Source organism: Grampus griseus, assembly GCF_964374135.1.
Source record: "Grampus griseus genome assembly, chromosome: 3".
NCBI lineage: Eukaryota > Metazoa > Chordata > Mammalia > Artiodactyla > Delphinidae > Grampus > Grampus griseus.
Window position 1 is genome coordinate 137,923,448 of NC_139019.1, and position 12,544 is coordinate 137,935,991.

At 35.5% G+C, this 12,544-nt stretch overlaps 1 long non-coding RNA gene across 1 annotated transcript in view; it reads right to left on the minus strand.

Moving 5' to 3' along the window:
- Positions 1-12,544, minus strand: part of LOC309820893 — a 269,835-nt gene that overhangs the window by 223,751 nt on the left and 33,540 nt on the right. The gene's annotated exons all lie outside the window — the stretch shown is intronic.

Sequence of the window (12,544 nt, forward strand, 5' to 3'; positions counted from 1 at the left end):
ACTAGAGAAATGAGAGTGTGCAGTGCAATCTATCTCATAAAGATTATTTCTGTCATTTTTATCTAATTCTGCTTATATCACCCTTCTACCCACTCCAAATCCATTCTTCACACAGCACCCAGAGTCATCTTTTCAAAAACATAAATCAGATGTCCTTCATATATCAGAGACCTCACATTACTTTCAGAATGAAACCCAAACACCCTAAAGGGCCCCACTGATCAGTTCCAGTCCTACTGAACTCATTTCCCATCAGTTACCACTGCAGCTCCTTCATTACACCCATCCATACTGGCCTTCTTTCTCTTCTTCAAAATCTCCATGCTTGGGCTTCCCTGGTGGCGCAATGGTTGAGAGTCCACCTGCCGATGCAGGGGACACAGGTTCGTGCCCCGGTCCGGGAAGATCCCACATGCCGCGGAGCGGCTGGGCCCATAAGCCATGGCCGCTGAGCCTGCGCGTCCGGAGCCTGTGCTCCGCAACGGGAGAGGCCGCAACAGTGAGAGGCCCGCGTACCGCAAAAAAAAAAATCTCCATGCTTGATGCTCAGGTGAGGTGTTTACACTTGGCTATGTTCTTTGCCTGTAATATTCTACTCTCTCTCTCTTTTTTAACATGGAAAGGTACTCATGATTTATTGCTGAATAAAGAAAGCAAGTTACAGAATATGATTTATTAAAATAAATGTGCAAAGTTATCTTTGGGATATTAAAATGGGAAAGCATGAGTTTTCATTTACACCAACATATATATATATATATATTTTTGTAACATCTTTACTGAAGTATAATTGTTTTATAATGGTGTGTTAGTTTCTGCTTTATAACAAAGTGAATCGGCTACACATATACATATATCCCCATATACCCTCCCTCTTGCGTCTTCCCCCCACCCTCCCTATCCCACCCCTCTAGGTGGTCACAGAGCACCGAGCTGATCTCCCTGTGCTATGCAGCTGCTTCCCACTAGCTATCTATTTTACGTTTGGTAGTGCATATATGTCCATGCCACTCTCTCACTTCGTCTCACCTTCCCCTTCCCCCTCCCCATGTCCTCAAGTCCATTCTCTACGCTTGTGTCTTTATTCCTGTCCTACCCCTAGGTTCTTCAGAACCTTTTTTTTTTTTAGATTCCATATATATGTGTTAGCGTACTCTCTCTTAATTAACATGCTGTTCTAATTTCAAATGTCACCTCCTCAGAAACTTTTTCTCTGACCGAACTACCTAAAGAAACAACCTAATTAAAACCTGAATTATCTTTTACCCACATCCCATCATTCTCTAACCTATTACTGTTTTCTTTATGGCTACTTTCACAATCTGAAACTCTTATGTATTTGTTGACCTATTTAAGGGATTCATCCCTCTTCCGGTCCAATTTAATATAAATCCTTCAGGGAAAAGACCACATACATCCTATTCCTCACTGAATCCCTGCACCTAGGGGACTTTGTTTAATTAATAAATCCCTTACAGAGGAACAGTGCTGATCTGGTTGGTCTCATCCCAGACACTGTAATGGGTCATACTTCAGGGTATAAAGATTTTCAAGGCAATGGAAGACCTAGTAAGCATATACTCCTTCAAAGAAGAGAGGACAAAGTTCTGATCTTTCTTCCTTCAGTAAGTCCTGATTATGGGTCATACTTCTTGTGGTGCATGTGACAAAAACAAATAGAGTGGAACCTCTTTGTAATTGACATCAATGCACATGAGGAAGGATCAAAGCATTGTTTAGATCCAAGGGTTTCTGTACATAATATTTGGTTATCAGAGGATATACTTATGTAATAAAAGCCTACCAATAACTACACTGCTACATAGCAGTGTAGCATTCAAATTTTATAAGGCATTCATATTCTTTGGCAGTTTTATTTTTTTTTTTCATTTTTATGGCCAAAATATTTTATAGAGGACAATTACAATAGGGGAAAGAAACTATTTCATGGTTTCATTAATAATGTTATTAATACTTTGGTAAATATTTCTGGACTTTTTTTTTTTCTTTTTTCATGGACTTTTAAAAAATGGAGATACGAAGTGACTGATAGAGAGGAGAAGGTGATTGGGAAGGCGAGAAGTCATTTTTCAGTACTGAAATCTTTTTCTCTATTCTTTAATCTTTCCATCTCAATAAATATAAAAATATGACTTCCATTTTTAACTTAGAAAAGACATTTAAATTGCAGAGAAGTACAAAGGATAGAAATAAAAAATATACATGAAACCACCATCAACTGTACATATTTTCTCACATTTGTTTCACATATATCTCCCTATCTCTCTCCCTCTCCAACCCCCTCTCTCCTTACCTGTTTATCTAAAATAAATTATTAAAGATGAGATACACATCCTGTTTGCACTTCTTGTCATCTTATTACCCCTCCTCTCCCTCCAGGGACAATCACTCTCACAAACTTAGTGCTTATCCATATTTGTCTACCTTGATCAATTCTGTTTCCAGGAACACTGTATTGTCTCCTGTTTTTTGTTTTTCTTTCTTACCAAAAGGTTTTCACATCATTTATGTATTTATATCTATATATATCTGCAATCTGCTTTTCATTTGCTTCCAACTCAACATGAGAAATGAGGAAGGAAGGAATGGAGGGAAGAAAGAAGGAAGGAAGGAAGGAAAAGAAAGAAAGAAATGCCATCAATATAAAAATTATTCATTCTGTATGAAAAGTAATAAAACTGAAGAGTTTGATTTCAAATTACACTTAGAAATACTGCAGAGAAGCGCATTAAGTTGTAGAAGTCAAACAAACATTGGGGAGTGGAGAAATGTATAGCCAGAGCACATTATTTATACTTACCATCTTGGAAAAGAAAGGAGCATGCCTAACTCTAGGCAGCAATATTCCACAGAGAAAAGAAGTTAATTTATCTTGTGCAAAAACTGGGAGAACACCAAAAAGCTTAATAATTTAGTCTCCAATACATGTTTGTTATTAATATTTACCTTTAAGGAAAGGTGAAATTGGTTTTATGTTTAAGAACATCATTTTTGTTGTTTAAAAATGACATGATGAGTAGGTTGATAAGGATGTTTCCATATAAATAATGAGGGAATTTCAAGAAAGGACTGATAAAATCCTTGTATATAATTTCATAAATGTGATAACTTTCTTTTTCACAAAAAATATTTATTTTTAAGGATACTTCTTGGAGGAAGCTGTCTCCATTAGTACTGGATAAATAGCTTATCTATGCACATTTCAATTAATTAAAACATATTTTGAATGTTCACATCAATTATTCTAAAGTGGACCATATGATAACATTTGATTTCTCAAACCCATGGAGACTAATGAGTATTTCTTGAATACCCTATTATTTGGCAGTAACTAAGCAAAAGGGATGTGACAGTGAAAAATAACAGGGAAAGTCTTTCCCCTGAGGGAGTTAATATTTTAGTGGGATAAGAGGAACAATAACCAAACACATAAATTTTTAGTTGGTGTCATATACTATAAAGTAAAATAAATCTTAACGAGGAGGCTAAGAGTTGGATGCCCTGTTTAACAGGAGGTGGTCAACCAAGGAAGGTCATTGAGACGTAGGTAGTTTTCAGTTGAGACTTTAAGGAACTGAAGATTAAGCCATGTTTATAATTGTATATATGAAGAAATAAAAGAATTACTAAGATAGGTAATGTAGGAATCTTGAAGCAAGAAAAACTAGTAGACATCCTAAGATAAATCCCTTGTTTTACGTGACCTTTAGTAGGTTATATGTTCTAATTCATTCTGAATTCTACTGGCTTGTTTCTTCTCCCTATAATTAACATTTTGTACGAAAAATAATTGGGGATTATGTTTGAATAGAATCTGAAAACAACATTTTGTGGATCATACAATCAATATCTTCATTTTACAAATGAAGAAACTGAAGCTCAATTAGGTAGATCACTGGCCCAAAGAGACAGAGCAGGAACCCAAACCAATGCTTGCTGTCCCAAAGCAGTCATCTTCTCACTTCTATATATTAAGCAAAGTTGACCTCAGTTTGGCACGACTGGCTTCCTGGATGTTGCAGACCATGCGGCCTTAATTCCTGTGTCACTGCTCTTGCCCCTGAGGTGCCCTTTGCCTGGACTGCCTCTCCACCACTAGTGAACTTATCCATGATCCAATGTCAGTGTCTCAGGCTGCCTCCACGGGGCTCTTTCTATGACCAGGCTTCCCTTGGGAAAGAGCTTTCAATCCTCCCCTGAATCCTGCTATTTGAAATCTTAGGTTTCATGTGTGGTTGAGATAGTGCTGAACAGTCAATGATAGAATTCTTAATTTTTCCTGTGCTGTGATACTGGCCTACCTCTGTATCCTGAAACTTTGGACGACACTATTATTCTGAGTTGTAATCTAAGAAAGCTCACTCCAAACCCTTACGACTATTCCCACCTCATTTTTTCAGCCCTAATTCAACAATAATAATCTTATATACGATTAATTTTGACAGAGACAGGTGTAAAAATGTGTACATATTACTGATGTGAGTTATATCAAATTTCAGTGTTCATTTCCAATGGAAAAATACATCCAACCCGTCATTTCTACTTTTAACAACTGAAACATCTTGTGACTCATCACTTAATACTTAGAAAGGTAACTTATCAGTATAGTAACTGGCTATTCTCTTACCTTTCTCACAGAATAAAAGTACAACTTTTATTCACATTAGAAGTTAGTGACCCGTTAACTGATTAACTAATTAACTAATGATTTAATATATTAAGTAAAATTTGTGGATGGCAATTTGGAAGCAAAGCAGCACTGTGACAACTTAGGAGTGGAATCCAGAAAGGTGTTTGCATAGAATTTTTTGATGCTTCATATTTATAGCCAATCTATTTTGGTTAGGTGATTATTCTTATTAATAATCATCTGACATAGTGACTAAAACAATATTTTCACTGACTTAGACAAAAGCATACATCACTTCTGTCTGGAGGCAAAATCAGTATACTTTAATTATTGAAAGTTACAGAGTTTCTCACATAAGTTGATTCATAATAATTTGTATTTTAAAATGGAAATGTCAACTGTCATAAGGTATACCAGTAACTAGAGGAAGTTTTATCAAACCTTATAGTAACTACAGAACAGATGCTCATTCTGTGCTAGTTTTCTCTCCTCTTTTATCTGCAGAGTAGACAGCATGGAGATTGAAATATCATAGTCAGATTGTTGTATTTAAGAATGCAGACTCTGGAATCCCAGTACCAGCACTTGCTAGCTCAACACATTAGAAAAGTCTGGAAACAGATGGTTGTGAACCAATCATTATGGTTATTATTTAGAAATAGAACTCCAGAATTTGTAAAGGAATTACAGATGGGACAAAACAGGTATACAGTTCAGGAGATTTGGAGCAGAAGACAAGCAGTAAAGTTACTTAAACTAAACTACAAGGAAGACTTTGGGGACAAGAACTAAGCAAATACTTAGTTATTAGAACCAACGTTACTTTTCTAAGCCAATCACTCAGGTGCTAGGGTAGGGTAAAAATACTGCAGTGAAGTCAACATGAGCCACACTGCCCCTAACTTGTCCAACCCTCTAGGCGTGAAGACTGGCAACGGTATGCCAGGAGGCTTCAGGGTCTTTCTTTACCACACTATTTATGAGGACCCCTTCACCAACTCTGCCCCTTTCTTTGGTGGTTTCCACCCTCTTAAATTCTTCTTTGTCTGCAACCACTACGGTAGGGCCTTCAATAGGTGATCTGGATGAAGATGAAATAGCATTTGGTGCCTTTGATAGCTTTCGCTTCAAAGGGATGAGTAGGATCCTAGGCAAGCCCCATAATCACAGTACCTTCAGCAAAAAGTGCAGAGCTCACCTATGGTATCTCTGGAGGGAACCCATCATGCCTACATCAACCTCATGAAGAACCAAGTTGAGAGAATTGATTAGGGAAGATGAGGACATTCCCGCTCCTTCCAACCAGCTGGTTGAGCGTTTCCCCTCCTTATTCTTGTTCATAACTCCTCACTCACTCTACTCGTAACATTTTCCTCATTATGTCTCAATTTTTCTTTGTTACTGTACATCAGTAATTTCCTCAAGCTACATATTTCCAACATTGATGTCTGGGTGTTTCCTTTCCCTTGTGATAAAAGTCATAAAGCCAGGCACTGGACAGAGACTCCACAGAAAAAGGTCCAGTTTAAAGTTTCTTCCCACAGCTAGTAAAGATCCTTAAGCTGTGCCTCCCCTTTTTTAATGCTTTACCTAAGCCACCCCTGTACCACATACCAATACCTTCCAAAAGCATAACCTCATCCAAAGATCACCCAGCTCTGAATCTAAAGATTCTGGCTACTATCTTTAAAAGTGTTAAAAAAAAGCAATTATTTTCAGGGGAAAAAGGGTCTCCTTTCCCAAAACCCTTAACACATAGACTGTCTTGTGATGAGTGAGAGATTCAGAGATCTAGCCCAAGCCAGAGGGACCTGAGTACTACTTGAGTATGTTGTAGGAAAAAAATTGTGCTTCAGTGGAAAACTATACATATGTTGTAGCATACTCTTCAACATTTCCTGATTCTGATTCTATAGGAGTTATTTTATGACTCTATAAGTTATGGATCACTGATAACAATACAAAATATAAAATAAATCTTGTCTATAGACATGCAAATGAGTTGTTTAGAGTGGAGAGACCAACCCCCTATTCTCCCTACCTGTACCCCACACCTGGGGAAAAAATAATATTGTGTCCATTTGCTCATTTATTTTAATATTCCTGATCTATAAGTGTTTCTGTTCTTTTGAATTCACCTTTAAATAGGCTATAACATATGTCTGGTTCCTTTACTATGAGTGAAATAAAATCTTTAACGTGTGTTCATTTTACATTTGTATGACAGTCACAATTTTACTCTTTTTTTGAAAATCACTTTTAACAACTTTGGAGGTCTTCCACTGAGATGTCAGTTTTGAGCTCAAACCGATTGAGAATTTCATGCCCATCAGGAAGAGAACAGCTCTTTAATAGCTGGACCAGTGAGTTTTTGTATTCCAGTCTTTACTATTGACCCACAGCTGACATTTTAGATTTAAAGATGTAAGCTCTCTTTATCTCTGTTTCTATGCCTGTATGTCAGTGATTCAGAAAAGCTTTCGTCTCTTATTTTGTGGGTATTTAACACTTTCTATTTTATATATAAAAATATTCAATATAGGTATTCCATTTACTGCTAGATGGTAGGAATATATTACATTACAAAGTCTTTTTAGTAACAAGAGCATTGTTACCAATTGGCTTGTAGAGGTTAATAAGGACATATATAAATAAAATATTTCTAAACTCCCAAGAAAATAAGGAAGTTTGATTTCTAATGCTTTAAATATGCTAGATTAAGGAAATATTTTTTAAAAACATTTAAAGAGTCCGAATTCATATAATTTAGGTAAATCTTTGGCATATGCGATTAGTTAACAATTTTGGTATAATAAAACAGCTATGTCTTCTCTGAGTTATCAGTGTTAAATGTGATACAAACTTTTAAACATTCTACTGAGGTATGCTTTTCTAAATTTATAAAGATTTTCAGATCAAATAAGCTAAAATAACACCAAATTAATGTTGAAGATACTGAAAGGTGTAAATCTGTGTTTTGCTGAATTAAATCATTATTCAAAAAACTTTATTTCAACAGCAATTGTTTTTATGGTATGTCACCTTGAATAAAACTTCCAAGATCTTTAGGTGACTTAAACCTGGAACTGATATTAAATTAAGTGAATGGATATTCATTAGATGCCTAGATCATGTCTAAGTAAGAACAGAATACTAAAAGGTTGATCTCTAAATATAATTTTGTTTATACGCTTTTGCTTATTTTTATATACTATACAGAGGCATCTTTGAGTCTGCTACTGAATATTTGATTCTTTTGCTATTTTGCCATCTCTGCCATTTTAAGAAGTTGTATACAGTTGTTAGTAGATAGAGAAAGTTGTGTTACATGTATTTATTAGTTCTGCAAGCCTTCTAAAATAAAAGTGTATGACAAGACATTCTTAATTATCCACTTCATCTCTTCCCCTGAACAAAGTAATCCTAAACTGGGTTCAGAATTTTTTGTTGTTGCCCTCTAAATCTCTTTACATTTTTCAAACTTACCGAGAATCCCAAAGAATTCTTCTTTTTATGTGTAGGTGGGTTATAATTAATGATATTTACCAATTAGTACTGAAAATTGAAACTAAGAAGTTCACTAAATGCTTATTTATTGATTTGAAGATAGCAATGATAAATTACTGATACTAATAAGATTAGTGATATTATAAAGTTAGTTCTGAGCTCACACACACCCTGAGATCTGCCCTAAGTTAAAGTTTGTTCCAGAATACAAAAGAGCATAATAACAGACAAGACTGGGAAATTAATTTTATTTGCCTTACTGTACTACATGAGTCTGAAAATCTATGTGTTAAAATCTTAGGAAACTTGCTCAACTTTTATGGGCTTGCCTCCTTGGTTTGCTGTTTATTGCCTTAACCAACAGTATGAAAAGTTATTTTCCTTTTCTTTGCAATCTGACATGATAGCACAGATTCTGTATCGCATTGGAATAATTTTCTTTGATTTATATTGATTTTATTGTCTTTTGTTTAAGAAAAATAAAGGTTCCTCAATTTTGAAGGACCTAAGATTATTTACAATCACATTACTGTATATGTTTATTTTTTTATTATTATTTTCAAATGGGTAGCCAATTACAATTTCTCAGGCACTTACGGTTCTAAATTAAATTTCCAAATCACCTAAAAAATTTGATTTTAGTTTCCTAAATTCAAATCTTAAATGTAAAATAAAGTACAATTTTCAGGCTATCTTTTACACCTAAAAATATCTTTGAGATTTCCTACAGAGGTACCCTATAAAATAGCAGATTTATTTTTTCTTCTTATGAAAAGAGAAGCTCTAAAAATAGTGTTTTTGATTTATTACTATTTATGAGTCTCTTCGAAAGCACCGTCAAATGGGAAAGCTGCTCAGTCTTCCATAGGTTAAATTTATATAGTTAAAATGTTATCAATATAACTATTATAGAGATGGCATGTTTCATAAGACATCTCCAGATATTAGTCAATGTCCTTGCTTTTTATAATAGGTTTTAACCTAAGAAACACTGAAAAAACATAGTAAGAAATAGTTCTGTCACATTTTCCTCTATGTAGCAGAGTCCTGGTGGTGGCTTGCCTGATGACATTAGGCAAACAGTATGGTGTTAGCAGTCATAAGTTATTATTTAAAATGTTTATATGGCTGTAAGCTCATTTCTTTAATTTGGTTCTAGCATCTTCTAGTGATTTTCAGTTAACCATAAACATCGATTTTAACAACGTTGAGTTCTGTTGTTGTTTTGTTGTTTAATATCAATATTAAGACTTCAGATACAATGAACTTCTTAATAGTCTCTATATGCTATATGGTGTTGATATATTCTTACTAAAGACTTGATATATAGTATACATATATATTTTAAACTTTTGGAATTATTATGTTATGTATCAAGATATTTCTTTATAAAAATTGTGTATTCATTTTTATAACAGATGTAATGTTCCTTGAATCCTTTGAAAATATCCTTAATCATTAAGCTTAGAAGACATTTTGTCTAAAACTTATTTGGACTGACCTGATTATCTGTTTTTTTTCCCCCCCACATGCCACAGCATCAGTCTAATTTCCTTGTCATATATTATTCTTGTTATGAACTGTCATCAGACTTTTCACTTTTGAAAATTATCAGTAATAAACTAACCCCAGCCATTTAAAATCTTTGTCATCTACAGATAGAGTATGTTTTACTTCAATCCTTCTCTGAATGTTCTGTAGCTATAAGCTAGAGTTCCTGTTGTACTCAAAGGACTGTCCCAGAGTTCTGTGAAAAAGGACTGTTCCAGGTATTTTGAACTTGGAAGAAAAGACTTTTGAGTACAGGCTTCTGATGGCATCCTGTAGACAACATTAACACCATACAAGGATGCTGAATAAGAATTTCCAGAACTCTGCAGTTAAAAAGTGATGGAATTCATGAGACTGCTAACCCAAATCCATTGCAACAAGAATTAATTACATAGGACTAAATGAATTGATGAGGGATGATGGTGGGTTTTAAAAAATATTGTTGACATTTTAATATATACTGACAAATATGAAATTTAATATATATCCTGTGTTATCTATTATACATACAAACACATATAAAGCCTTTAATTTGGAGCTATCTGTAAGTCCTAATGATTTAATATTTTAATAGACTGCACTGGTAGGCTGAAGTGAAACTTTTAAAATTAAGATACATTTTCACTGACACCCAGAAATTCAGAAACTCTAATTGCCATCTCTTTACTTTTCATGGTAGTATAGTTATTTCCATAGGTTCTTTAAAAATCTGTCCTCTTTTTTCCCAGGATATAATTGAAAATGTTGGTTATGCAACCAAAGACTTGTCTGGAATGTCCTGTTTAAGAACGATGCTCATATAATCGGGTTTGCCCAGCCGCTTTAAGGTGCTTTATGGAACCAATTCTTACAAAGCTTGCCCAGGAAAAGTGGTCTGGTATCTATCTGGCTTACAGGATGTAAGCAAGGTTACTTCCAGGCAGGCCAGTAACACTGGATATTGGGGTCCTCCAAAAGAGAGGTATGTGCCCAAATAATTTATATATATATATGCATGTATATATATATAAAATAGGTGAAATCTGAAGAAAGAATTTCTTGAGTTTGTGTCCTAGCTTCAAATAGTAAAAAATAAAAAAAACTTTTAAAGGATTTTACAGTCCAATATGAGGTTCTTCACGAAAACATCCGGCATAGCAAGCTTAAGAAGGACTACATGGTAAGTTTGCGCTTTTTCTGCTCTTATGCAAATAACCAGGTTAAACCCAATACAGCTGGTAGCCTTATTTTGTGACCAAACAAAAACATCTTTCTATGGTTTTTCTTTTTCTATCATAAGGGAGAAGACTATAGGGAAAACATCTATTCTTCAACTGAAACAAATCTTTCTGTGTTATCGGATTCTGTTTCTATTAGAGCTATTGTACAGCCCTGTAAGTTGTAAATAACTAACAGCAGTTCAGAATAACCCTTCCTCAGGAAGGGAAGACAGGCCTTGGGTGTAGATGCCAGCTATCCCCACCAAGAGAATCAGGAACATGAATTTCTCCCCCATCTTCAGAATTCAATTCTTAGCCTTCCTATATTTGCAATGTTCCCTTTCCTGATATGTGAGGCTACTTTCCTCTCAGTTTTCCAGGAGTCTTTTTGGGGAACATTGCATCCTATTAAACTTTAATCTTGTTATCTGAACCTACATAGAGTTCAGAAACCGGGGAACAGGAGAAGGGATTCTTAAGACAGGACCTGGGACTCAGGTTTATTATTTTTTTAATTTCAAAAGACTTGAAGGTTTTTATAGTAATTTGTCCATTTGTATGTTTTCACCAGTAACAAATTATATATTATGAATATACCATGTATTTTAAAAAAATAGGATATCTGAGAAGGTGCAAATAATAGAACCAGCACGGTAGTGGGGTGTTCAACGTCCTTGTCACCCTCCCTCCATGAGCAGCGTCTCCTCTTAGCAGCCAAAGCAGAAACTCAACAGCAGCTGAAACTAGCACCTTTCTTCTTTTTGCCTGAGCTACTTGGATGCCATAAACTTCAACCCTAAAGTGTGGCAGAAACAGAAGACACCATCCTCCTATTAGAAGAAACAAATCTATTACAAAGGAAAATATTGGGGGTTAGGTTAAACAGGGACCACACTTTTTCTTTAAATTTTATTTTAACATCTTTATTAGAGTATAATCGCTTTAAAATGTTGTTTTAGTTTCTGCTGTATAACAAAGTGAATCAGCTATATGTATACATATATCCCCATATCACCTCCCTCTTGCGTCTTTCTCCCACCCTCCCTATCCCTCCCCTGAAGGTGGTCACAAAGCACCAAGCTGATCTCCCTGTGCTATGCGGCTGCTTCCCACTAGCTAGCTATTTTACATTTGGTAGTGTGTATATGTCCATGCCACTCTCTCACTTCATCCCAGCTTCCCCTTCCCCGTGTCCTCAAGTCCATTCTTATAGAATTTGCTAGCATAAAATATTTTGTTTTTATGGTCTAAATTTTCTCTTTGAAAGGATTTTTTTTCTGTTGGAGGGTAAAACAGACAAACTATATGTGACACAACCCAGAAGACACTGCCCAGAGCAGTGACATAGGAAACCTGAGGAACCTAACATCCAAGGCTCTCTGGGAGGCATGGAAGGGCACAGTTACTGGTTCTTGACATCTTCGACACTTGTAGGAAGTCTGCACTTGTATCTGACCTGCTTGCTGCTCCCTCAGGATTTTCATGCTCGAAGAACCTGTTTAGTTCTGAGGACTGGCCTTTGTCTCTCAGCTTTGCGTTAGGAAGGAAGGGGGCCTGCAATCACAGCAATATTTAGCTACGGGTCCCACCTGGGCCTGAAGGACTTTTTTGTGTTGACTACGTTCCCTTACATGAA